The 26973-nt window shown below is 41.7% G+C and overlaps 1 protein-coding gene across 5 annotated transcripts in view; it reads left to right on the top strand.

Moving 5' to 3' along the window:
• Positions 1-558: 558 nt before the first annotated feature.
• LOC137301053 (polyhomeotic-like protein 2) overlaps positions 559-26973 on the top strand; it is a 215984-nt gene continuing 189569 nt past the window's right edge. For all 5 annotated transcript variants that reach the window (XM_067970442.1, XM_067970441.1, XM_067970440.1 and 2 more), the window contains exons 1-2: positions 559-643; positions 19419-19531. The gene's annotated coding sequence lies outside the window, so the exon portion shown is untranslated. The remainder of the gene's footprint in view (positions 644-19418; positions 19532-26973) is intronic.

The raw sequence follows: 26973 nt of genomic DNA, 5'->3' as shown, positions 1-26973 counted from the left end.
CAGTAATGTAGTATCAGTTTGGCACCACATCACCAGGCTCCAGCAAGACTGCATAAAGAATATCTGGCATTTGCTTCTATAGAGAATGTCAGTAGCCTGTTGCCTGGCAACAGAGGCTGCAGCAAATAAACTACCTACCGCTGGTAACACATTGATTAAAAACACATCCAGTGATGCTTCACCGAAAAAAAAATCTTTAGGTAAAAAATGGAATACAAATACAATCCAGAATAGTATTCCCTTTGTGTGTTTTAATGTATTGCTTTAGGTATATGGTGCTAGTAGCAAGCTGTGATAAAGTGACACAAGACTGATCATCCAAATCAGTTGCAATATATTTTGTATTACTTTTTGCAAGTTCCTGCTTATGTGGCTGGCATAATAAGCAAATTAAATGCATTAAATGTCATCCCAGATCCACCCCCTGTTGCAATGCACAGTGGTACAGCCCTATTACTATTGACCTGACTCAAATGCACAGGGACGTGGCTTGGTGGATTGCTCGCTGACTATTGGAAGACCTCCGTCACGTGACGCATATTGGAATGCAAATGAATTGTAGCATTTTTCCTGGTCTTGTGCAGGGTGCTGGAGCAAGGAATAGAAATGGTGTAAAGTATCAGGATCATATCGCAGGCAGGAGGTAAGAGGACTGGCTGGTAAGAGATATTTGGAGTTGATAAAAGTGGCAGTGCTGTTCATGCATAAAACAGCTGGAGTACTGTTTGTATTTTAAAGCTTTGCTGTTTAATGCATTTTTATATAGGATACCAGTCAAACTGTTGGGAGTTGTGGAGCTTAATTTTATATAATACATATATTCGGAGCTTATTTTTGAAGGGCTGTCTAATCTGGTGAATCTTGGTGACTATGTTCTTTTCTGTATGCAGTTAAAGGTTGGCTGTCAGATTATTTCTGCGAGTGCCTTGCTAATCTATGGGAGAATGATCTGCAGTCATTGGCACCAACGCTGCTTTTAGCAGCTTGTGTTACAGCCCCCTGTTGTAAGCAGTGCTTAGCTGTGAAAGGACTCCTGGTATAACTAGGTTAATTGGAGGAGTCTATCGTCACACTCTGTGTGACAACTGCACTGATCATATGCGCTGTAGCAAAAACAGTGGTGCCTTTCTTTATTGTTGTCAGAATGCTGCTGGTTCCCTGTATTAATTGCACCCACAAGGACGACAGTGTGAGGCAATAGTCCTCTGTAATAGTGAGATAAAGGAATGAGAAGAGGCATTCTTAAACTGCCATTAGTTTCTCATTTGCATATAACTCTGTCTTTAGGGACCTCTGGGCTGTACGTGTTTGAAATAGTTAATGAAATAAAGGCTTGTAGACAAAACATGTTGTCCAGAGTCTGTAACTTCAATAAAAGCATTTGCCATACTCTGGAGTGTGTGTGTGTGATTGTGTCTGTATTTGTATGGAGGGGAAGTATATTTTTTTGGAACCAGTAAAATTAAATACCCATGTTGGGGAATAATAGTGGAAGCTTTTCTGACAGTACATACAGACAATAAATATTTGAAGCTGATATGAATATGCTGAATTGTAAGCTTGTATACTGTCTTGAATATGTCAGTTCTATGTGGACTTTCCTCAGAACCTTCAAGCCCACACAATTTAAAGAGATTTTTTTTTAAAATGAGAAAACTGACTTATTTTTCAGGACATTGCATGCTAATATTTTGGGAAAAATTGACAACGCTCACTTCAGTTATTTCATTAAAGACCCGTTATTACCAATGCAGGCCTGAGGGGGTATTTTGTTTAAAAATGTCACATGGTTCATTTAGAGAATAAAAGTTAGAGAAAATATTTTTTTTTAAAAAGTGGTCAAAAAACCTTTTTTTAATGAGCACAGTATTGATCCTTTAGGACAAATTGTTAAATTCTGTAGCAATTTTGTATATCGTATAGAATTCTATGATGCGGCTCCTCCAGAATTGTTTGCAAGGAATTGCTAAACTAATTACTTGGTCAGCAAATTAATTACTTGGTCAGCGTAGTTTGTCCTTGTGTAAGAAAGCTATTACTGTAATGTCATTAGTACTCCCATGACTAGTTTATTGATTTTAGGCTGAACAAAATTAATCCATAGTTTCCTGTTAAGTGACCTTGGCCACTGCAGGGAGTAAGGTAGAAACAAGGGTCACAATCACAGTAGCTGGTCTAGTCGGCTCAAACGTTGGAAAGCTGCCACTTGTGCCATGAGGCTCTACCTGTCCTCATTTTCAGCTGGTCGTTTTATTTAGAAGTGTTTGTGCTCGTGAAGGATGTCGAGTTTTGGGGAACAAAACGCTTCACTTTTTTCCTTCCTTGTCACAGCTCCAAAGCGCAATCAGGTCTGGTTAAGCAAGACCAAAATGCAGAGTAAGGCTGCTGTTATACCACACGCACCAGCTGTGACCAGTTTCTGCATGAGTGCACAGACTGGAGTTATACTGCCGCTCAGATTGCCTGACTTTTTCAGCAACTCCCAGGCCTGGTTCTATGGATGTCTGCATAAAACATTCATATGTACGTCGCACCAGAAGAAGTGTTGAAAGTAAAAGTGAAAACATAAGGAAGAAACTGTAGGTACAAAAAAACACAGCGTTTTCCATCTAATTTGTTGCTGGTCTGCAATATTTTCATTCATCCAACGTGCTGTAGTATATCTAAACTCAGGGAGACGGTTATACTGATGTCTGCGAAGTGAGTTTGAAAGCCCCAACTGCTGGAAGTTTCACCACTTCTACTTTAATGTGGCACAGAGTCAAATCAGAGAGAAATCTGGTTCTGGAGTTACACTGTCACTTTTGCATCAATGAACTGCAGAAACCACTTAGGTGGGGGGGGAAAGTGGTAATATAACTGAAGCACTGGCAGCATATTTGTAGCCTGAAACCGCCACAATGTGCTTGAACCCCCAATCTTGGAAGAGCACCCCAAATGCAGCAATGTGAAATTCCCCTTTTCTACACCAGTCATTCTTGCGCTTCTCTTTCTAATGGTGCGTTCACATGTCACGAGTTTAATGTTGTTGTGGAGTGACTTAGGCTTTGCACCAATGCTAAATTTGAAGTGTAAATCAGAAATGTAGGACCAACTGACTCGAAGGTGGAGCAGATTTAGGCTGCCCGCTACAGGGAGACTCGGCCTCGATTCTGGATTCAGGCTGCATTTACACTATAACTGCAATTATTGCTGTAAGGCAAAACTACTTTGCACCCAGAGTAACCAGTTGTAATGTTCAGTGCACCCGAGGACTCCTACTTTGTGAAACTCTGGGCAGTTTTGTGCCACAATTTTTTTTTATCATGGATCTATTAGCTTCAGAAGCCTAGTTGCCATAGAAATCAGAAAGACTGAATTTGCTTACAAATTATCATGCAAGTCAGGTTAGATATATTTTGTTAGGCTACTGAATTTGATGTGGGAGTAGCTTAATTGGCTAGTGAAACAGTTCAGAAGGGATCAAACACTGCAGATACCTTCAAATTAAATTATAGGATATTAAGATGAGAGACTGTTCATAATTCTGATATCAAGTCTGTTCTTGTACCGTTGCAGTGTAAAAAGCAGTTTTTTATAGAATAGTTTGTGCAACACGTAACGAGGCATTACCGGAACAATTTCTGGAATATTGAACTTTAAAAGACTAGACATTGAGGAAATGAGAAATGGGTTTAAAAGCTCAGCTGGAAGATCTTTAGCAAAAAATGGGAAGTATTTAAGGAACTGTTGGTGGGGCTGCATTTGATAATAAAGAACAACCAAAGGCTAATGTGGTTACGTAGCAATGTAGAGATTTGTATAAACTCTAAGCTTCAAAGCATCGAGGAATCTGGAAAGTAAACAGACTGGGAAAATTGCAAAGACAGATATGTATATCAAAAGTTTTCACCTCAAAGGGCTATTAAACAAAAAATGCCAGCGCCTCATAAAGCCACCAAATGATAAATTACCTGGCGCTGCCATTCCACACGTTTGTTGTTGGGAATATGCACAGTGCATCTAGTGCATTATAGATGGCACGCATGTGGCCATCAAGGCCTTTATCACCAATCACGTGGCTTTTCATAAACTGAAGGCTTTCTAGTCCATTAATGTGAAGATAGTTTGTGACCTTATGCACATGAATGTCCACTACATTGGTAGCAGTAATGATGCTTTCATTTTATGGCAATTCACTATGCCATCTTTAAAAAGGGGCATATAGCTGCTCAATGACCTCCTTCCGCCCTGGTTCATTAACCTCCTCAAAACAGCCGTAAACAAAATGTGAACAGCGATATAAGGAAGCACGTGTCCACGAGGATCATCGGCATATTGAAACAAGAGTTCAGATACTTGCATAGATCAGGGTAGTTTGCAGCATAAGCCAGCCAAATTCTCAAAAACCGCAGTAGTGTGATGCATGTTGAAAACTTCACCTCAGAGAAGTGTTACCATAGTGCAGTTGTAAAAGGATTGGATACTGGAAAAATGCCTGCTGAACCCTAGTTACAGCCGCAAAGAGTTTTGTGGCAGACTTCAATTGTTAAGATCATTGGGCAGATCAAACACATAGTCAACGTGCAAGTAGTGTGAATGATGCTGTGGCCCAATATACTTTTCCTCGACTGTCCTCTGCCCTACTTCAACTACCATGGATAGCAATCTGTTCATCTACTGTTACTATAATCCACCGCATCTTAAGTGTACGCTCTGAACAAAGTTGAAATAAAGTGCAACCTTTTTGTTTTCCCTATTAATGAGCTGTGCATGTGTGTTTTGTGTTTCTCAGCCTTAGTGCGGTCTCTCTTAATGACAGTGTGTGATGCATCTCTTCTGGAACCATTTCTGCTGCTTCTCCTAAATACTTCCATGTGGGAGAAGGAAGTGGGATACCTGGTTGTAGGGTGTCAGTGAGTGGTTATTTGGACGGAGGTCGTCCTGGGATGGAGGTTGGGTCATGAAGTGGCCCAGCAACTGGTGCCATCACATCCGATGCGTGGTTCTGCATGATATCTGGCACATTTGGAGTCATTTGAGCAAAGTGACTAGGTGGTATGGATGTGATATCGTCCTGAGAGACAGCTCCCTAATCTGTCATCTCCTGCAAAATCCCTGTTGCTGAGCAACAACAACTTGCATTTATATAGCGCCTTTTGACGTAGTAAAACATCCCAGGAGCATTATCAAACAAAATTTGACACCGAGCCACATAAGGAGGTATTAGGCCAGGTCAAAGAGAGAGGTTTTAAGGAGGGAATTCTAGGGCCTAGGCAGCTGAAGGCACGGCCGCCAATGGTGGAGCGTTGTAAATCGGGGATGCGGGAAGCGCTCCCTCAGCTTGTCGTATGATCTATGTAAGAGCAGAACACTGGGCAGCAATGAAGCCTTGAGTTATGGTTGTCTCAATCTGATTCCCCAGCAATGTTTCCAGAAGAAAAAGACTGCTGTAGAGTCAATTCTCCAGTCATGTTATGGAAGTTATGCCAGAGCTTACTACCTCTGCCAAGGAGGGCTCCCTTGCCCTTGAGGGGCCACGGTCTCCATAGTACTGTGCAGCTGGTAATAAAACACCCTTCAAACAGAACTTTTATTGTCGCGTAACTTTGACTTTGGTTGTAAAACAGGCGATATTGATTTAGCCGTCCGTTTTACGTTCCTCCCAATTTTCATTGAAGACATGGTGATCAGGAGAAATGTATAACGGTTGGGTAAATCGATATCACCCAAAGTCAAAATTACCCCTATTGTGATCCATCATGCTGTGGTGCCTGTATGTTCGTGAACAAGAGAGTAATAAACACAAGGTGATAACACCCAAGAGCTGTGGTAGGCCTTAGGCCTCAGCCCCCCCTGTCTCCCTCCCCAAGTCTATCTATGGCTTCTATCCACAGAATTTCAGGGTGTGCTGCTCATATCTTGTTAATGGCCGGTAGATGTGTGGCCCCCCTCTGATTTACTTTGTGGGCCATATTTTCCTGCAGGCATACATAGAGGCTGGAGTTAGAACAGAAACATTGACATCCAAGTTGTCATTCTGAGTCCCACCTTAGGAACATTCAGCATGCAAGTAGTTTCTGTTGGCAGAGTGCTTTGTAGCCACAAGATTTTGTATGCAACACTAAAAGCATATTTCAGTCCCAGCAGATTCTGCCCTGTAGCAATACGGGCATGCGTGTGCATTGGTGAAAGAGCTGAAAGGTTAGCTGAATGGCTTTGCATTCTGCTTGAGTGAAGCTGCACTAGATAATGAGTAAGTGCAGCTTTCATCCCCTGGTCATGTAGTTTGAGTGGGCAAACCCTGGGATGTCTTACCTTAGCAATCTTCCTGAAAACATTTCCCTCAGTAGCTGCCATGACCTCTGGACAAGGAAGGCTGCTTTCATTCGTTCTGCCACCGCCCCTCGGGTATTTTCCACAGTGCTCCTGATAAGGGGCTACCTCTCATCTCTAAACAGGACAACCTACCTCTGCTGCACACCCTGGAGCACCATGAAGCCAGCATCCTCGAATGGAACTGTCTAGCTCAAGTGCTCTTCTGCTCTCCATTGTGCACCAAGTGATTTTTAGTATTTGATAGATATTCAATGCAGCTCCCTTTTTTTAAGTGTGATTAGCATTTTTTTTTTAAAAGAGCTGCTGCTTCACTGGATAACTTGACCCCACAATCGGAGAAATCGCACAAGGTCAGCTCTGCAGGCAAAATGCGCACAATGTGCACTCAGCGACGTGGTCTCACCAGCACTGTACCAGGACTGGAACGCCTGCTCCACAGTTACACTCAATTGCTCATCATGTGTGAGTAAATGAACTTGCGTTATACAGCTCGATTGAGTTTTTTTATAGAATTTGCTGTGCGAAGCTCCTTTTTTTTGAAGTTTGTGTGACAAATGCTTCATTTGTACATTGCAGTTTGAATCTGTACCACGCTGCAGTATGGCCATGCATGGTGAGCATTCAAAGATCGCAGTTAGATAAGGTCATAACAAAGGTTTTTGTATCGAGATGCACGGAATATAAAAGTAGGGAGATAATGTTGTACGGTTGCAGTATTGTGCATAGTTTTGCTCGTCCTATTAGAGGAAAGATATAAAAACAATAGAAAAGCTGCAATGTAGATTCACTGGGATGTGTTACCAGACATAAAGTATTACAGTTCTGAATAAGGAACTTGAGCGAAGGCTTTTTTCATCAGAACTGCCAAGTTTAAGAGTGACCTACTAGAGATCTTCTAGATTGTAAAAGGTTATGAAAGAAGAAAGAAAAACTTGCATTCATATACTGCCTTTCATGACCTCAGGACAACCCAAAGCGCTTTACAGCCAACAAAATACCTTTTGAAGTGTAGTTACTGTTGTAACGTAGGAAACATGGCAGACAATTTGCGCACAGGAAGGTCCCACAAACAGCAATGTGATAAAGACCGTATAAGCTGTTTTTAGGTGATGGTTGAGGGATAAATATTGGCCAAGACACCATGGAGAACTCCCCTGTTCTACTTCGAAATAGTGCCATGGGATGTTTAACGTCCATCTGAGAGGCAGACGGGACCTCAGTTTAACGTCTCATCCGAAAGGCGGCACCTCCAACATTGCCACACTGGAGTGTCGGCCTCGGAGTGGGACTTGAACCCACAATCGTATGACTGAGACAAGAGTGCTACCAACTGAGCCACAGCTGACACGAGGTCAATAAGTGATAAATTATTCTCGCTACAACTTTGCGCTCAAGCAGTCGGCTCCTGATGACGTCATCGGGATCCGACATGCATATGTCAAAAAGGACCCCACTGACTTTGGGTGGGTGGCCTTGCTGCCTGCGCAGTGGAGCAGGTTAAAATCGGGAATGGTCAGTTCCTGGTGGGTGAGCAATTTGGGTGATTTATAACTGCCTATCCACCCGGATTCTGCCAGACATGTAGGGTTAAAACGCCCCCTTAGATTGAAATTGTATTCTGGGTGTCTTGTGATGTCTATTTTTGTTAAACTTAACAGGTGAGCAACATTGGTGGAAAGCACTAATCGACTTTTTATCTGTTGTTGTTCCTGTTCTAAAATGGGTATAAGGAAATTCAGAAAAAAAAAATCCCGTGCTCATTGAAGGCCTTGCTAAATCGTGCAATTTTGTGCAGGTGTGAGGGGAACAAAAATGAGTCCTGAACACTCATTCAAAATGGAGATTAATTACACAATGGAAATTCTACCTAAGGAGCCTCTAAACTTACTATATCCATTTTTAAGGGGAAGCTAGATAAGTACATGAGGGAGAAAGGAATAGCAGGATATTTGGATGTGTTGGCACAGAATAGTACAGGGATTTTTCAACCCACAGAACGGGTGCTATTCTCAGCTGTCTCATAGTGTAATGGTGGCAGGAGAGGGCATAGGGGCCCACTACCGGTAGAGGTGCAATTAAATATGTTTGTGCAAAGCCAAATATGTCCAGCTTGCCTTACCTTTAGACAACCAATGCTTTCTTTTCTGCAAAAGTTTTTTAAAAAACAGACTGCATGTTGTATTAAAATGAGCATAATTATATCTTTCAGTGTGCGTGGTATTTGAGTGTGTGTTCAATTTCTGATGCGCTCACCATACTTTGAGTGACCTTCCTTGAGTTCCTTCTCTAATACTCTACTCCTAAGTGAAGCTGCATGGGATTCAGAAGCTTGCTTCACGTTAATGTGAATTCCTCTGGTGTACCTGCATCGATGTAATTTTGCCTTTTTGTTTGAATTGCTGTGGGCACGGTGCCTACTTGATGGCACTGAATTGCTGCTGATCTGAGGACCGTCTGACTCCTCTTGTGCTTCTCCAGGGTACACTGGTAGATCACCCATAACATTGATCCACTGTAGGTCAAATGATGGGAGCTATTGCGTTTTAGGTTTTACGCGTGACTAGGTATTCTACTTGAGTTCAGCATCACTGACCACTCCCATAAGTGGCCCTTTTGTCCCCTACAATTCAGAGTGTCCCTTTATCTGCCCAAGATCTAGGTAGACAATAGCAAGGCCCAGGGGCTGAACAGAGAATCCTGGCCATTGTATGCCAGCCTATTGGAATGTACCACATACCACCACATGATTCTCCTCATCTTCAATGGGCAAGTTCAGTATATACAGTCAGACTGGGGCTAATGCTATAAGTCAATAGACAATTTATTTAACATGGAACGGATAAATGTACTGATTACAGAACTCATTGTAAGCCATGTATTCATAATAATTTACACCCCTTATTTTCCTCCTCAGTAGACCAAGCTAATAAAGACCCTTCCTCTGAGCTGCCTTTTACCATAACTAGATCCCAGATACAGTTGCTCACTTGTTAGATGGCAAAACCCTACATGAAGTCAAATTAGCCCAGACCCTTTGGTTGCCTGACCCCAACTAGTCAGTCTACAGCTAGCAAAGGTAAACCTCCGACCTGGAAGCTTCGCGCCACAGAGCTGTCCATCAAAGGTCTACAGCCAATCGTTTACCCTGCCCCTCCCCACAGGTTGCCGACACAGCTGTCAATCAAAAACACCACCTCTGTGTGCTTGATGCTTTGATCTGTGTCAGAGGGTTTCATCAGCCTGTGTCAAGATCCTGTGAAGATGTGTCAGGACAAAAGGCATCAACGAACTAGCTTTTTTAAAAATTGGATCGGCTACCATTTTGCAATATTCAAATACAGGCAATGCTTGAGAAACAAGCCTAGAATCTCTTGTGTTTCAGAAGCTATGAAATGGAAAGCTTGGCAATTTAAACAATTAACCTATTAAACTCTGTCAGCTGGCAGGAACCACCTATAGAAGTACAGTACTAATTTACATCTGCAAAGTCCCATCGATATCCATACGGATAACTCGTCTGGGTTTGCAAGTTTGTATTGGAAATGTTTTTAGGCATTTTTTTTGTGTGAACCTAGGTTTTTAACTGTCACCAGTAATAAAGAGATTCAAATCAATAATCCAATACAGGCGGAAATATTTTATTTTTGTCACGGAAGCGTTATACTGCGTGGCACACAATGGAGTTGTGTTTAAGCTGCTCTGCCCCTTTAGGGACACAAAAGTCTAATTGCTGTGAGTAAATACAGCCCGAAGCCAATCAGCATTTGATTGGTACTTAGTGAAGGAAGTCTGCAGATTGGAAGGAGCTTGTAAATTTCTAGCTGCAGGTCAATTTAAAAAAAAAATGAAATACTGCCTTTTTAATGCTTCAAAGTCTAAATGTTTGCCATTCGCTCTTGGAACTTTTATTTGGACAGATCAAACAGACTATTTGGGTATTGCATGAATTATTAAGCACTTGAGTTCAATCAGTGTGTGTGAACGTATATGTAACGTATATTGTAAATCACAGAATATGTAATTAAAATGGTACATAAAACTTGTCAAAGCTCATCAGGCCCAATGTCTTCAGGAGCCTCTTTCCCTATTAAAACAACTTGTCGAACAAATTTGTTTTAACATACAGTTTTTCCTGGGAGACTCCACCAAATGTTGCCATTTTTGCCCCCCTATTATGTGCCAGTTTTGCCTCATTTAAAAAAAAAATGAGAATAGTATGGATCAGGACAGGATGATTTGAAATTCTTTAATTTCCCTGAGTAATAATTAGCCTTTTTAAGCTTCTAAACTATTGACATCTCTGATACTCGTGTTAAGTGAGGGTATTTAGCACACTGAAATTCATTAATTTCTCGTGTCAGTAAAAGGTAGTACTAATAATCCATATCAGTGTTTTGTTGCTACTTTGCAATAATATTGTAGCCTTATCTGGGTCTTTTTCATGTTGTGAAACTTCCTCCAGGCATCCTTCTAGGTTCTTGTAGGACTGAATCCAAATTACTTTACCTGATCTGTTATGTATTGCCGCGTTTTGTTATCTGCTTTGTATAGTTGTTGTCTACCACTGTTGTTCACAATTTACATTAACAATTTGGACTCTGGAATCGGAAGTACAATTTCAAAATGATCAATGAGAAGGCGACTGTCCAATCCGCCCCCTCCTTCAAAAAATAGTGATATTGTGGATTACCAGAAAATGAAGGTGTTGTGACTGCTGCCAGAGTAGTCGGCATTGAATCGCACAATATTGTGCGTATAGTCACACACCAAACATTTGTGCGATCTGGAATTTCCAACCCTGTTATCTCAAAAGGTGCTTTTGTATATTAGGTGGCAAAATAATTGAAACTAGATACAAGCAGCTGTAAAGACAAATGGCTTGCAAATTTAACACTGGTGGTTGACCAGCACACAGAAGGGCCTGGACACATCTACTGGACGAGACAGAGTTTTCCCAGGGCCAATGACCATTAACTCTGCCATTGAACTATACGCAGGATACAGAGACAGTGACCCGGGAGAGAGTTCACAGATGGGAAGAGTGTTGCTTAACACTTACTTCTGGTATTCAGTTTAACTTCTTGCACTGAGCTTATGCCTTTTTTAACTCCTGTTAGTCCAATTAGGTCATTTTTTTTTGATCAGCCAATATGTCAGCACTAATTCTTGTAATATACGTACTAATAAAAGATCAGGCTTTTCTTTATTGTGCCCTTTCACTGCAGTCCAAATTCCTTTCCCCTCAAGACCCAGATGATATGGGTCACTGTTTTTATTGGAATACCTGAAATTCCAGAATTATAAGAGTTAATGATTCTAAGCTGCACAAAAATGCTTACTTTCCTACTAATAAAACCAGGCCCTGTTTAAAAGTAGTGAGCATGTGCTAAAGAGCAGGATGAAAATGCAGTGCCGCAAACACCATGCATTTTGTGTTAAGAACGCATCAAAACAGTTAACTTTCCATTTTGTGAGGTTTGTTTTTAGCAAAATTAGCAGCAGAGGAATTTCACCGCTATGTGCAGAAGGTCATTAATTTCACAAATTGCTCTAGCCCAGGCATGGTCTGTGAGAGCAAGGACAATAAATTATTTTTTTATATATTTACCCATCTCTTTCTCACACTCCCTACTTTGCCTCTTATTCCCTCATCACACTTCCTCGTTCTTTCTGTCTCTCATTCCCTTTCTCTCACAGTCATCTGCTGCAACTCTTGTGTCTCATAAACCTCACTCGAGTTATCAATACCTGGCTTTATTTCTGCTGCCGAATTTGGTAGCACTAAAGGTTGATACTAGTAGGGGTAACAAGAGGCTTTGCTGGATTCTGGACTGGTTGACTTTTAAAGAATGCAAAGTTGGAAAATTACTACACGCTTTCACAATTCAAGGTCCATAGGAACATAGGAATTGCAAGATGAAAAAAAGACCAAGGTCCATCTAGTTCGCCTTCTACCATCCTGTTAGTCGCATGCTACACGATAATGGAGTTGTTGACTAATCATGGCAATCCATCTCTATCGATTAGTCTACAACAGTCCAGATTCTTGACGAAAGAATGTCCCAAAGATAACATTTGATGCCCTCAACAGCTTCTGAACACATCTGCCTTCCATTGGATAAGTTTATCCAGCCCCCCAAAAATTTTATGCGGTGTTCAGGGAATATACATTGAATTGAGGCGTTACTAAAGAAAATGAGAAATGCAACAGAGCCCATTTTAAATCATGAATAGTTGCATACTACACTGTAGATGCTCTTTAGTGTAATAGAGCTACAGGGAATGTTCCTGGATGCTGTGGAATACACCCTTAGAAAAGGATTATTCTCAACTATCTATTTGGAACAGGACCAAATGAAGGTTGCTTTATTGAACTTGGATTTAATTAGAAAAGTTACATTTGGAATGAAGATAGTGAGGATTGATTGTGGCCTAGGGGTAGAAATAAATTGAAAAGCTGCTGTGCCTTGAGATAAGTACTAGAAAGCTTCTATTGTATGTTTCAGATTCAATTGACGTGTTAAAATCGCAAATACAGAGCAGTTTCACGACAGTCCAAATGGTTACTTTTTCCAGTCATTGAAATCGCTCTTGAAATTGTGCTGATTAATATAATTCATGTTAAGATTGTAAGGTGAATAATGCAAATCTAACATACTGTAAAAATCTGCTGTATAAACCACATTATCTGTGCATGTTTTTATACCCTCTTAAAGTTGAACATATGACTTGCAGGCGAGACCAGCCAGTGGCCTGGATTTTATGGGACTTACTCCAGCGGCAAGATCAACAAATTTGATTTGCTCATTTAATATTCCCAGCAGCACTTTGAGAGCTGCTGGCATATACGGTTTGTCACCCAACCCCTTTGGCAAGTCCACTTTGGCAGGTACCGTTTGAGTATGGAGCTGGCCATGTTTATATAATTAGGGCCAACCCTGGGAGATCCTGGCAGATAGACTTTGGTTGCACTTAACGCACTTTTTGTTTCTCTATGCCCATGGAGAAGCCACCAAATTTATGTATCGATTTGCAGAGTGTTTTCTGATGACAGTTTTCATGCTTCAGTTCTACTTTTGAGATCTTTTGGCCTGTGTTCTGTGCAAATATTTCTTTGCAAAAAATTATAGCTTCTGGGTGGGAATAAGGCCAAAAGAGAGCAGCTGGGATTCTGTTCCAGCCAACTAGTGCTGGGTTACCACAGGCAGTGGATATGCTTTTGGCATTTTCCTTTGCTGGCCATTCCTACCAGATTAGAATATGTATGTGACTTCTCACCTGACTGTGTGTCTTTTTTTATGGTAAGGAAAAGGCAAAAATCTACCTGCAAATAACTGGGGGTCAGGTTGCGAAACATCTTGGCTGTGAACCGCACTGAATACCATTTGCACATAAGGCTGAATTTCTAAGAATAGGATAGTGAGGTCTTTTTAACAAATCATTGAAGCAAAGTTATAGCCAAACTCCAGCTGGCCTTATCTTTGGCTCCGTGGTATTACACTTGCTTTTAAATCAAGTGAGTTAAAACCCGACTCCAGGATTTGAACACATAATCTATGCTGGCACTTCAGTGCCGAATGAGAGAATGATGCAGTATTGGAAATGTTGTCTTTTGGATAAGATGTTAAATCGAGGCCTTGTCTCCCCGCCTAGGTGGACATAAGATCACATGGCACTATTTGAAAAAGAGCAGGGGAGTTCTGGTCAACATTTCTCCCTCAACCAATTTTTGTGTGCTTTTTTTTTAAAAAAAGGAAAATCAAGTGAGATGAGTACGCCTGCTGACTAAACCTCTTAAGTGTCCCACACTCAACAGGAAATCGTGACTTGGATTTTATGCTATTGCGGAAACTAGGTGCATCTTTGGGGAGCAAGACTTCCAGCTGCCAGAGATGTGCCCCTAACCCCAGACGATTTTCCGGGCTCAGGGTCATTTTGTATTTTTTTTTGAGGCAGGCTCCCAGGTCTCTGCTGGGAAGTCTTCCTGAAGTGGGGGCTGCTGTAGAAATGTAATAAAAAATTTCCAAGAAATGCCATAGCCTGTGCAGTGGTTAGCCCTGTATAGGCTTTCCGGCCCAAAGCAATGCTGGACGCAAGGAATGCACTGACATCTCTGGTGCCCATTGCTGCTGAAGGAAATATGTTATTATGTTGTATTCCTGTCGTTTGCATGTTTTTAAAATTTTTCTGTAGTCTGGGGTTTAGGACCCAATCCTGGCAGAGTGACTTGTTACCGTTTGGAAAGCAGCAACAAAGATACTGCCACCATTTTGTTTTAAATTCAACTTTTTGGCCAAAGCAGCCAGCCTCTCCTCAATAGAGCTGCCACTCCGATTTTCCTGGCCTCAGGAGGGTCGGAGGCTGAGGAAGCCCCTGAAATAGCGAGGCTGCCCGCCACCTTTACACTGATGACCCAGTTCACCAGATTTGGGATGGGGTTAACATCAGTCTGTGCGGGCAACCCTAAGTCCCATCTGACAGAGGAGTGGGGCTCAACGAGTTTTAGTCTGTTTAATGGTTTTCACTCACTCATTTACTCATTCCAGAGTGTAAAACAGCTGATCTAGAATCAGCCGCCCGTTATACATCTCTCCCGATTTTCATTTCTATCGCCCAAAATCAAAATTACCCCACACTTCCCAGCACAAGTCACTGCTTAGTGATCAGGAGCAGGAATTCTGGCTGATTTTGCTTTTTTTTTTCAACCTTCCCTTAGTTCAGGGGACATTGAGGAGATATATCATTTTGTATTATCTACTGCAGGCAGCATGAATAATACTTAGAACTTCTATTCAAATTGGGAATATGTTGTGCAACCAGCAGGTCTGTGACATTGCTTCCCCTTTTAGTGCATCATGTAACAGAAGGAGCCTTTTATAGTTGCGTTAAATCCACAAGTTTATATGTTTTAGGCAGAAAAAACTCTGCACTTGTAGTAATAATTCCGATATTCAGACGCAATTCATGGTGGTGTTCTATCATGCCTCCATTTGCCCATAGCTGCTGCTGTGCTGGGGGATGTGGTGTGTTTTATTGGTAGACTGTGGGGTAGATGTCCCTGTTTTTGTGCCTGGAACGATTGGGCCAAGCACATAGAGGAAAATAGCAGGGCTAGGATCCTATGCCCGTAACAGAGTCCACCTGATTATCCGATCGTTAATTTAAATAGAAAGAAAATCAGTTGGGTTCCATGTGTGATCCTCCCCATCCTATTTTCCGCTTGTGTGCAGCACCCAGGCAATCCAATACATCCAGGCACAAAAACACACGCATCCACCCCTGTGTTTGAAAATGTGAAGGCTTTCCGTGCCAACGGACATGTGGTGTTGCCATTAAATGTGCTGTGGGCCTTTTTTTTTTATGTGTAGATATTTATTACATATTTTATCAATAACGCACTTGAGACAAAGTCATTGAATTATAAAATAAAAACAGTGGTAGTCCCAGGATCGTTAAAAGCCCGCTTTGATCAATCCCTATGGCAAAGGACAATATTCCGAGATGAATTTTTGGTGTCCGCTGGGAGGTGCTTGCTTACGGACTTCACTGGGGTAAAGGTCAAGGGACTTGGTTACATGGACAAACGTCATATTTGATAAGAGGATAGAAATATTTGTACAGTACAAAAAGTGCTTAAAGGGCTAAAGAATGTGCTCCAGTCAGGGGCGTAACTAAAGAAGCATCAGCAAGAAAAGATAACCACTCATTTGGAACATGTCAAGCATTGTACGTAACTATTGCTGGGACAGTTTGGGGGCTGCACGTCAAGAATAAAGTCAAAACTGTTGCAGCAAAGGTCGACTGTTTGAAAAAGACCCATTCTTCAGTCGGATGTATTATTGATGTGTAATGGGAGCACTCCGCTCCAGTGAAAGCTCAATATGTAGTCTCTGCAACTTTACTTTTAGCTTTCCTCAATTGCTCTGACCATCAGAAAACTAGTTTTGTCCATCCAAACCTGAAAGGCTAGTTCTCTCTACTCTGTGCGTAATTTTACTTGCATCTGAGAGAGTTAATACTTTATGTGGGATAAGACCCATCTTAGGAATAAATGGTAAATTGTACGAGGCTCTGCTCCCAGTGGCACCTCATCCATATGAGGAGTGTACACTTAACCTTGGCACTTATACCAGCAAACGTCTTCCTCATTTGCTCCCAGGGATGATGGACCTGAAGAATGTATTGACTCCTCTCAGCTGCCTCCATCCATCCTGCTTGCAACTCAGCATTCACCCAAATAGTACCACTCTCCTTTGCTACACTTACTACAGAAGGACCTCCAAAACATCGTCGGTAAATGAGGCAGTGCTGCCTATATTCCTGCTTGCATATATTTTTTGCTAATGAAGGTTGGTTTTGGTTGTCAAAAATTTATCTCCCCTTCAAGGGCCAGCAGCAACCCTTGAGTGTTACCAGGCTGGATTTTCCAACCCCACTCCCCCAGCCAATAGTGTTCCTGGCCCAGATCCTGTGCTTATTTTCCATGTGCAGGGAGCCTATTCAAATGAAGGGGAGGGGGTTTGCCTTGCAAAATTTGATGGGGTCAACCTCCCCAATGCCAGCTCGTGTGTATCGGCACCATAGGCAAACATAGCCCCAATTTTGATGGCCATCCAAAATTGATGTTCAAGTGTGATTTTCACAATGATCTCCACAACTGAAATAACCGGGGGTTAGGGTCCATTAAACTTAACGAAGTAGAATTTTTAACATCAGACCTTACATGACCCAGTGTTTTTGCAACCATCGTTTTTGACCATTTTTATGTTTCAGGGCTTTAAGCTAGTTTAGCTAAATTGGATTCACACCCACATTCACTTGCCCTGTCCACTTTATATTACCTAGATTGTCTCTGCACATCACCAAGCATCACTAGATTCCAAAAATACATCCCAGGTAAAGTAAGCTGTAACTGTGGCCTGGTTACATCACAGTTTTTATTGATGGGATGTGGTTTGTAGTGACAGGAAAAAAGGGAATATAACCACAAAATGAAGTCACCTAACTGATGGTAGATCAAATTCTGGCCAATGGTTCGAGACCAATGCCGGCAGTTAGCCTCATAATGATTTGGTTTTGCACCGGTGGTAGTATAACTGCAATCAGTGTAAACAATGCTTTTTAATATTAGCAAACAGATAACTGTTCTTCAGGCTGTTTCTTAATAATAAAAATATAACCAGCCTCTGAAGTTCTGCTTGGCTTTACCAGAGAGTGATGTCTAGTTAGAAGTATAACTCAATTCTGTCTGCTTTCAGCACTCTCGAGCAGGGACTGGTGACAAACCAGTAGCTGCAGTATAACTAGGCTGTTGTATTACTGCACTGCAGAGTCTTGAATTCACACCAGAGCCAAACCAATAACAAAAGTTGAGTTTTGATGATTTAATGCTGACTGTTACACCTTGAGACTTGTGTATTCCAGTACTACGCTTCACCATGCCTTTATCTGGTTGCAACTTAATGGCCCATATAATGGTCTAACTATTCCAATGCTGTCCTGGCCAGCCTCCCATCTTCTACCCTCCATAAACATAAGCTCATACAAAACTCTGCTGCCCGTTTCCTAACTCTGACCAAATCCTGTTCTCCCATCACCCCTGTGCTTGCTGATCTACATTCGCTCCCAGTCTTAAAAAAGAAATGATTCCCATCCTTGTGTTTAAATCCCTCCATGGCCTCGCCCCTCCCTATCTCTGTAATCTCCTCCAGCTCTACAACCCTCCGAGATCTCTGCGTTCCTCTTGTCCATCCTCCACGTCCTTCGTTCACCCCACCATTGGCGGCAGTGCATTCAGCCATTTAGACCACCAAGCTCTGGAATTCCATCGCTAAACCTCTTCGACACTCCATCTCACTCCTCCTTCAAGACCCCCCCGCCCCCTTAAAATCTATCCAAACTTTTGGCCACGTGTTCTAATGTCTCCTTTGGCTCAGTGTCAATTTTTGTCTGACTACACTCCTGTGAAGCGCCTTGGATTGTTCTACTATGTTAAAGTGCTGTATAAATACAAATTGTTATTGTTGTTAATATAATTTCATGCTCCAAAAATAATTATACTTTTTCCCTTGAAATATTAAGAAGAACTTAAGACTTTGTTCCTGTTGAAATTGTTTAATTTATAGGTCTGAAGACCAAGCTCTACCTAAAATTGTTAAGTTATGGTCTGATCCCTGCACAGCTTTTGAAGGCATAGTCTGGATAAGGGGTTTGTAGAAAGCCTTTTTCATTGAACAGTTAGTTAAATGTTAAAAAAAAAGGACTTGACTTTGATGATTGAATTCTGGGTGGGGAGAACATTGAGGTCAATTTTGACATGACTGTGAGATGCCTGCGATTGAAACTCATTTGAGAGGGAAGAGAAGATTATGGCCACAAATCCACATCAACACTCTGTGTTGCTGCACATTCCTTTTGCAGTGCATTGTACCACACACCTATTGCTTAATAAATTATTTGTGGTGTTACACAACCCAAAATCTGACTGTGCTACAGCTCGGCAGTAAATCACAGAACAACCTTTGTGACTTCTTGATCTTGCCAGCATTGTACTTTACAGGTAACTAATGGTGACTGTGTACCAATTCAGTATGTACTAGACACTGGCACAAAATGTTCTTCCCACTGATGCAAACTAGAACAAAAATCAATTAATTGTCTTGCGTGATGAGCCATTTAAAAAGAAACAAACTGTTTATAACATGGACATATTTTCCCCAATCTGAGAAGCTTGCAAACACCTGAACCCCACTCTATTCAGCTACTGCAAATATTTATCCTCCAGTGTTTTTTTTAATCTACATTGGGATCGACTGTCTCACTTGAGTTACGTTTCTACTTGGTGTAATGTTCCTTCTGCTCTGATGATTAAATGCAGTTTAAAAAAAGGTAGCAAAAATGACCCGGGAAACCACAGATTAGTGGGTTTGACGTCCATTGTGAGTAAAGTTATGAAAACCCTTGTTAAAGATAAGATCATGTTCCTATGTAGCTGGTAGCATTAATCCAATGCACATTGAGCTGAAAAACCGTTCAGCACTTGGAATATATCGCTCAGTAAACAGATGTTAATTCTGATTTCTTGCACGTTTTCTTTTCAGATGAGGATACAGAGACAAAGGGAATTGTTCGAAGGATGTTCAGGAACAGAAATTGTATGTTGGATTCTAACTGGCTGTGTGGATACTTTCAGTCGTATCGCCAGTAACCAGATGTGAGTAAGTTGTTTATGCGCGGACAGAAAACTTTAAGATTTTTTTTTCCTCCGTTACCCATCCTTTCCCAAAGGCCGCGAATCGTGATGGGATATGGTTCCACGGGAATCTGTCGCTCTGGGACCTCGGGCAAGTAGCCACTCTTCATATCTAAGCCAAGACAGTGAATACCACTGGGCTATTTTATCAGGGCTGTGGGAATGCAGGAGCTGTGGAATCGCACCTGATTTCTGTCCTCACCTCTAGACACGTGCACATTCCCCAATAGAGGCCATTGCACAATGATCTGGAGCAGAACTGTGGGTGATTCTCAAACCAACGTCATGGCATTGCCAGTACATTATGTAAAGGAGCTGTGCCCTCTCACTAGATGAAAAATCTTTGGGACCAATTCAGGGGTCTCCAACATGGTGGCAGCATTGAATTCTTATCATTTTTGTCATTCACTTTGGACGTTTTCAAAGCTGGAGGGCAGATTGTAACCTTGAAGCTCTTCAGAAACATTGTAATTATGAAAATTGCAGTAGAGTTAACGGGTGTAACCAGGTTATATGACACAGTTTTGGCCTGTGGAGAATTTGTCTTTCAAAATGCTCCCTCCAAACAATCCAGCTCTTCGAGCTGCTTTGTGCATCTCTGTTCCTGAAAGGAGTGTAGCATGATGAACATGGGCACAATAGAGTCATTTTTTGTTCATGTAATGTGAAAGGCCGGATAACGATCTATTCATGGATACTTGTGGCACTCAAATGCAAATGATATGCTGGCCAAACAATCTGGGTCAGTGTGATCTGAGCTGAATCCAAACTAACAATGTAAATAGAGCTTCAGAAAATAGTTTTACTTAAAGCTACTTTGAAACAGCAGGAATTCCTTGATCCAAGCTCCCCTGATAGCTCAATTAAATTAGCCAGGATTCCTGACCATGATCACTGTCCAGTGACTCCTGCTGAAAAGTACACGTGTGGACTTTGGGTTGGGATCAGCTCTTACTTTTCATGGTCAAATAGTCTATTGACGTCACTCTGTAGTCTCACACATGAAGAATGGCCAGTTGGGTGAGGTAATGTAAGGTGCCCATATGAAGAACTTGTTAAATATCACAAACGTGTTGGTCGAAACTGAACCAACACAATGAGGGTAATTTTAACCTAACTCGTCAGGCGGGAAGCCCACAATCAGGTGGAACGCCAGTTTTACACCCCGCCCAATATTAAGTCAGTGGAGAGTAAAATTGGGCTGGGTGTAAATGGTATGAGTCAGCACCTTTTTTATAAAAGGAGGGGAGAAGGTCGAGTGACTCCACCCCCATCAGATTACTAGGCAGAATGGCATATGTGAGATTTTGAAGTACCTTGAACTACAAAGTTACAGTTAAACCTGTGCTCAGCACTGGCTGCTATTGAGACTAATAATACAGAAGTGGCAGTATTACTGGTCTGAAGTAACACATGCTGCAGTTAGAAAGGATAGTTTTCTCTGCTGCTATATGCATATTTTAGAAAGTTAATGCTCTAATGTCAACTTCTACTTCATCCCTATACAATGCCTAATTTCTGATAATACCGGCTAGCATCGTTGGATACACACTATTTACCAATAAATTAAACTCACGACTTTCACCCTGCACAGACATGAAGCAAAAGCACTTTGAGAAAGAGTACTTGACTTTTTCTGTAGATCTGCTCCTACATTCACACCTTTGATCGCCAGTTGTTGGATGGGACCTCGGCATTTCTGAGCTCCGATTCATTTTGTTTCAAGCTTTGGAGCCCTCGTCTCTGGCGCATTGTAATATTGCAGCAAAAATGCTTGCAGAAATTAAACGTGAATTTCAGAAAGGACTGCTTCAGTCAAGATTAACCGGTAGAGTATGAAGAACTTGTTAAATACCACAAACGTGTTGATCGAAATTGAACCAACACAATGAGGGTAATTTTAACCTAACACGTCAGGTGGGAAGCCCACGGAATCAGGCGGAATGCCAGTTTTACACCCCGCCCAATATTAAGTCAGTGGAGAGTAAAATTGGGCTGGGTGTAAAACCAGCGTTGCACCCAATCCCGCGGGTTTCCCACCTGGTGAGGTAGGTTAAAATTACCGTCAGTTTGATTAGCTGCTCAGAGAGTGTTTAAATCACCATGTATGCAATCTTGATGAAATCCAATTGACAGCATATTGTGTGTGTGTGTGCGTGTGCGTAGCTTGTTATCCAAAGCCAGCAGTGCTCTTTACATTAGAAGAAATGTTGGGGCTGTTCATGTAAGCAGAATCCATGTATTTGAAAACAGTGTCTGAGTATAGAACAAATGGCGCTATGCGTAGTTTTGTCTATTCTGAATGTGATTTACAGGACCGGTACCAATGCTGTTTACCTGGTGAAAAGAAAGGTGCTTGTGATAATCAAATTGTACATTACAATTGAATCCTTTTGCATTTGTAAAATATTAAACTATACAAGCCTTTTTATGTTCTTAATTGTCTTTTTTTTAAATCATATTGCTGGCAAGAAAACAATTTGAACCTTCTTGGTCTTGTGTACACAGTTTATAGAAGCTTGCAGCACGGAAAGAGGCCATTCAGCCCATTGTGTTTGTGTTGGCTCTTTGCTAGAGCAAACCAAAACTAATTCCACTGCCCTGTTCTCTTCCCCATAGCATTGTATCTTCCTCTGCTTCAAATATGGATCCATTTTTCCCTCTGCCTCAAATGCGACAAAACATTCCACGCTCCAGCAGCTCACTGCATAGAGAAATTTCTCCGAACCTCCTCACTCTCAGATTTATAGTTTTAAATTGAAGGCACCTCGTTACCAACTCCCCAAATTACATGCAGAGGTTTGTTTATTTATTTATGTAAATGTGGTACATGTAGGAACACATTTGTTTACCTGTCTGTAGTAGGCAAGGAAAAGAGTCTTTAATTTTTAGTTACAAATCTAAAACACTTTTTCATTGTCTTTGTGGAGGCCTCATACAAACCTCTTTTTCCAAATTCTTTAACTGGAAATATGCAGCTATCCTCCATGTCTACACCCAGCACCCACCTTGCAACAGTATAACTCCTGTGACATTGCTCACAGTGAGACAGAAGATGTGCTCGTGGTTTACTATTTTAATGAATTTGACATGCCATTTGCAAATGTAAGATAATAACTGAGAAGGAAGTTTCAAAGTTATGAAATTAGAAAAATGACACGCTTGTTAAAATACTTTTGAATATGCTTTCTGCCATCATTTTCTCCCCATCGACAACTGGTGTAAGACCCCGATTTGCATGTTTAAACAGGCTCCTCTCTGTTTCGGGTGGGAGTTCTGGGTGCCCATTTAAAGGCCTGTGAAAATTAAATCAGGGTGTCCAAGGTGTCCACTAGATTGTCCTCTGCCGATCATTTTTTTTTGTGTTAATACTTTCCCCTTGGGCAAGGTCCAAAATGGCCAGTTGTAGCAAACTCCCTTTGCTGGCTGTATGAAGGTGAGCAGGGCTACTCCGCCATTTTGTTTGTCTGCCTCTGCCTTTATTCTCTACTTTATTCAGACAGATGTGGAGAGACTTTCCCTTCATTCTAGTTTACTTCGGGTACAGAGCTGTAAGTGGAAACTGCCAGTTTTGACGGTATGTCTCAACACCAACCATGCCATTCTTTACATTGGGAGCTTGTTACCGACCTTGGAGGTGACATCAATGGCATACCATGATGATGAATGGATCATTAGAATTGGCTTGTGCTGTGCTAGCTTGAGAGTTACTCCTGTTATAGAAGTGTTGGGTTGATTCAAACGCTAATACTGAATGAAAGGAGGACACAGATGTCCTCACTAGATGGCTTGATGAATAGTTGATAAGTTTTTGAGCTGGGGAAAGATTATATACTAAGACCTTTTTTCAAGGCCTGGTGGCCTCAGAAGATAGAATATTTCAGTTTTACTGACTTGTAGTGCACTTAAAATTGTCACTTTCTTATGTAAAGCATTTCACACTGCTGGAGTAGCAGCACCGGGGTAATTAATTTTAGGTGCCTAAGGCATTCATGTACAATAACAGAAAACTGGGTTTGCAGTGTTACAAGAATATGATCCAGTTGGAGAGTTCTAGTTACATTATAAAAGGAGAGCGAAGTTTGAACCGTTTATAAATAACATGAAACAGCCCTCCTTCCACTCCCCTGATTGGATTACCATTTTAACTGAGGACTATGACCGTATTTGTGGTTTAAAACAACCTTATGCTGGTGTTGTAGTCTGTACTTCATTCAGACAGCTGTAGTGATTGTCCCTTCATTGTAGTCTCTGTTCACAGAATTTACATTGAATCAGCCTCATAGATATCAATATGGTGCAAGTTGATGTATATTTTGAAAATATACATCAGGTAAACAGCGGATAGGGTTAATCCACCTGGATGCTGGTTACACATTTTAGTTTAATTCTTTGAGATGGTATGGCACAGATGCTGAGTGTGGCTGTGGGCCTGAAGCACAATGGACTGTACCAATCTTACTGAAGATGCAGAATTAAAACAGATTCTCTAATATTTCTAGTTTAGCAGTTTGTGTCTTAAGCGATGCTTACTCAGTCCAGGGAATATGCCATACCTACACAGTGACCATCTTTACCATATGAAAAACCCTGACAGGCAGGTTTACCCCTCCCTTCTATAATCACTGCATTGATTAACTATATATGATGAGGTTGATTTATAATGAGAAAAATGACAGACTGTGGACACCTTATTCAGAGAAGTTGTTGGAGTCCTTATTGATGGTAATACAGCGCAATGGGCAGATATAAAATCAGGCTGATGCAATCTAGGAAGGTGAAATTTTAACTGGGAATGGGTTTTGGGTGGGCAGGAGCTCGGCGAGAGTTAAACTTGTCTGATGCCATCAGTTTGAGGCCTGGGCTATTTTAACTCCCTGGCCTCAAACCTGCTCAAACACCTACTCCTTGACTGTTCGGTCTTCTCTAACCTCTCTTTCCTCTCTCAACTCCATGAACGCATCATCACCCCTCCGTTTTGTGCTCACCTCTCTGACTGTTTTCTTTGTTTGAATCCCTTCAGTCTGGGACACAACACTGAGACCATCCTGGTCAAAGATGCCAACAGCATCTTTGTGATTTTGACCATGGTGTATTTGCCCTCCTTGTCTTCCTTGACCTCTTTGACTGTGTCAAAGACAGCAATCACTCCATCAGCACCTCTCCCTTTTGGTCCACCTGTGCGCCAGTGCTCTCTCCATAGTTCCACTGCTACTTGTCCCATTGTAACCAGCAGTGGCTTCTCCGGCCACTGCACAGTCACCTCTGGAGGACCTGAAGGCTCCATCCTTGGCCTCTTCCTTTTCCTCTTGTACATCTTGCCCCTCGCTGACATTGACCATAGGCATGTGGTCAGTTTCCACATACTGACAACACCCAGCTCCACCTCTCCAGTATCACCCTTAATTCACGACAGTTGTCTGTGTTGTCAGACTGTCTGATATCAAATTATGGATGAGCTAGATCCTCCCCCAACTGAACATTGAGAAGATTGAAGCCATCTAATTCAGCCTTTGTCATAAACATACCCTTTGACCTGAGTCCATCCTTCTCCCTGGCTGCTCACCCAGGCTGAACCAGACAGTGTATAAATCTCAGTGTCCTGTTCGATCCTGAGAGTCAATGTTACACCTCACATCCCACCCATTACCAAGCCCACTTACTTCCACCTCTGTAATATCGCCCATCTCCACCCTTACCTCGTGCCCACTGCTGCTTGGAAACATTATCCACACTCTTGTTACCTCCAGGCTCATCATCTTTGGTGTAGCTCAGGCCAGTAATCAGGTGCCCCGACACAGCTTGCCGGTCGGGGCCTGATGAAATGTGGCTGGCTCAGTTGCGGGCCGAGGCCCACAGGTGAGCCCAGGAGATTGGGGGGCAGGGGGGGAGGTGATTTTAGGTGGGGGGGAAAGCAGGAGCCTGCAATGGCAAGAGGAGCACTCCTGCTGCTGCTGGCTCCACATCAGGGCAACTTTTGGGGGAAAAAAAACCCACTTATCTGCAGGCTTCTTCTGCGGCTTCCAGCAAGCAGTCACTTTTACACCTGTGAAACAGGCCCAACAATGTTGAATTTCTACCCCTATTTTGTTTTAAATAGCAGCACATGGGCTGGTTTCAAAAATCTAAAACAATAGCAGCTGGAAGGCAAGTTTATTGCTCTTGGCGATCTGCGTTCAAATGCCTGCATGTCTCCAAATTGTGTACAGTATATTAAAACGCAATGATTGTGGAAGAAGAAACTTTGTGACAGCATAATTACTTGCTCATGACATATATGTGTAAATGAACAAAAGATGCGGCGTGACCTCCAGTGACCTATTATTTGCTGCCAAAATAGACTCTGCAAACTGTTGAAAAGACTTATTTTTTGAGTTCATCACTGCTGAACAATATGTCTCTTTATATCAAAAACTGGGGGGATAAAAATCTAGAGGCTATTTTGTGACCAATTATTCTTCGACACTTTTACGTAAAGGGTTTTCTTTATGTAAAAGTGTTCATAAAATCAGACAGCTGGCTCTATGCGGGTTAATTAATACTTTGTTTCATGATTTAAACAGGCAAAAATTTTAACAGCGCGAGTGTTTTCCTGATACCTGGAGCCACACGAGCTTAAAGTTATTTTTGTTTGGCAATTGTCCAGCAGAGAGTCCCCTTGTTTGGTTTCTGTCCAACTGCTTTGCAAATCAGGAGTGGAGCAGTTTATTTTTTGGTCAAGATGTTTTATTTCATCCAATGCATATGTTAATTCTTACTTTGTACTGTCAAATTATATTAATTTTATGATCAATTCCATTTGTCTTTCTAAAGTAATACATTTTACAGAGCATTTTTTTCGTGCGACTTGTGTGGTTACTCACCTGGTTTGAAGATGTTATGAAATATTGTTGAAATTGTTCACTTATGAGGCCCCGAGGCTGACAGATACCAGGGATACTTGAGTTGCTGTCGTAGAAATTTAGATGCAAATCTTAAACATCACTCAACGGGGAAGCTGCTCCCGTTTTAAGAGTTCGGGGAATCAAAGAAGTGTCATGGAGGTCCTTACATCTGCTATGTTAAACACAGTTACTTCAGTGCTGTCTATTTTCATCAGGCCATCATGACTAGCAGAAAAGAAAGGACTTGCCTTTTTTATATAGGGGTAGAGTTTCAACTTGCTGCTTGGGCTTAAAACTAGTGTTGCAGGTTGACCGCCTATTATAGAAACTGCCTGATTATCATTTCCATTGATTTTAAATGGGAGGAGGCTTGTGTGGAGCATAATCACCGGCATGGACCATTTGGGCCGAATGGCCTGTACCTGTGCTGTTCATTCTGTGTAAAATGGAAATGAAAATTGGATGGTTTCTATAAGGGGTGACCAATCCGCAATGCCAGTTTTATGCCCGGGTGGCAAG

This window comes from Heptranchias perlo, chromosome 32 (assembly GCF_035084215.1).
Source record: "Heptranchias perlo isolate sHepPer1 chromosome 32, sHepPer1.hap1, whole genome shotgun sequence".
NCBI lineage: Eukaryota > Metazoa > Chordata > Chondrichthyes > Hexanchiformes > Hexanchidae > Heptranchias > Heptranchias perlo.
Note: the sequence above shows the minus strand (reverse complement) of the source record. Positions and strands in the feature narration are given on the sequence as shown.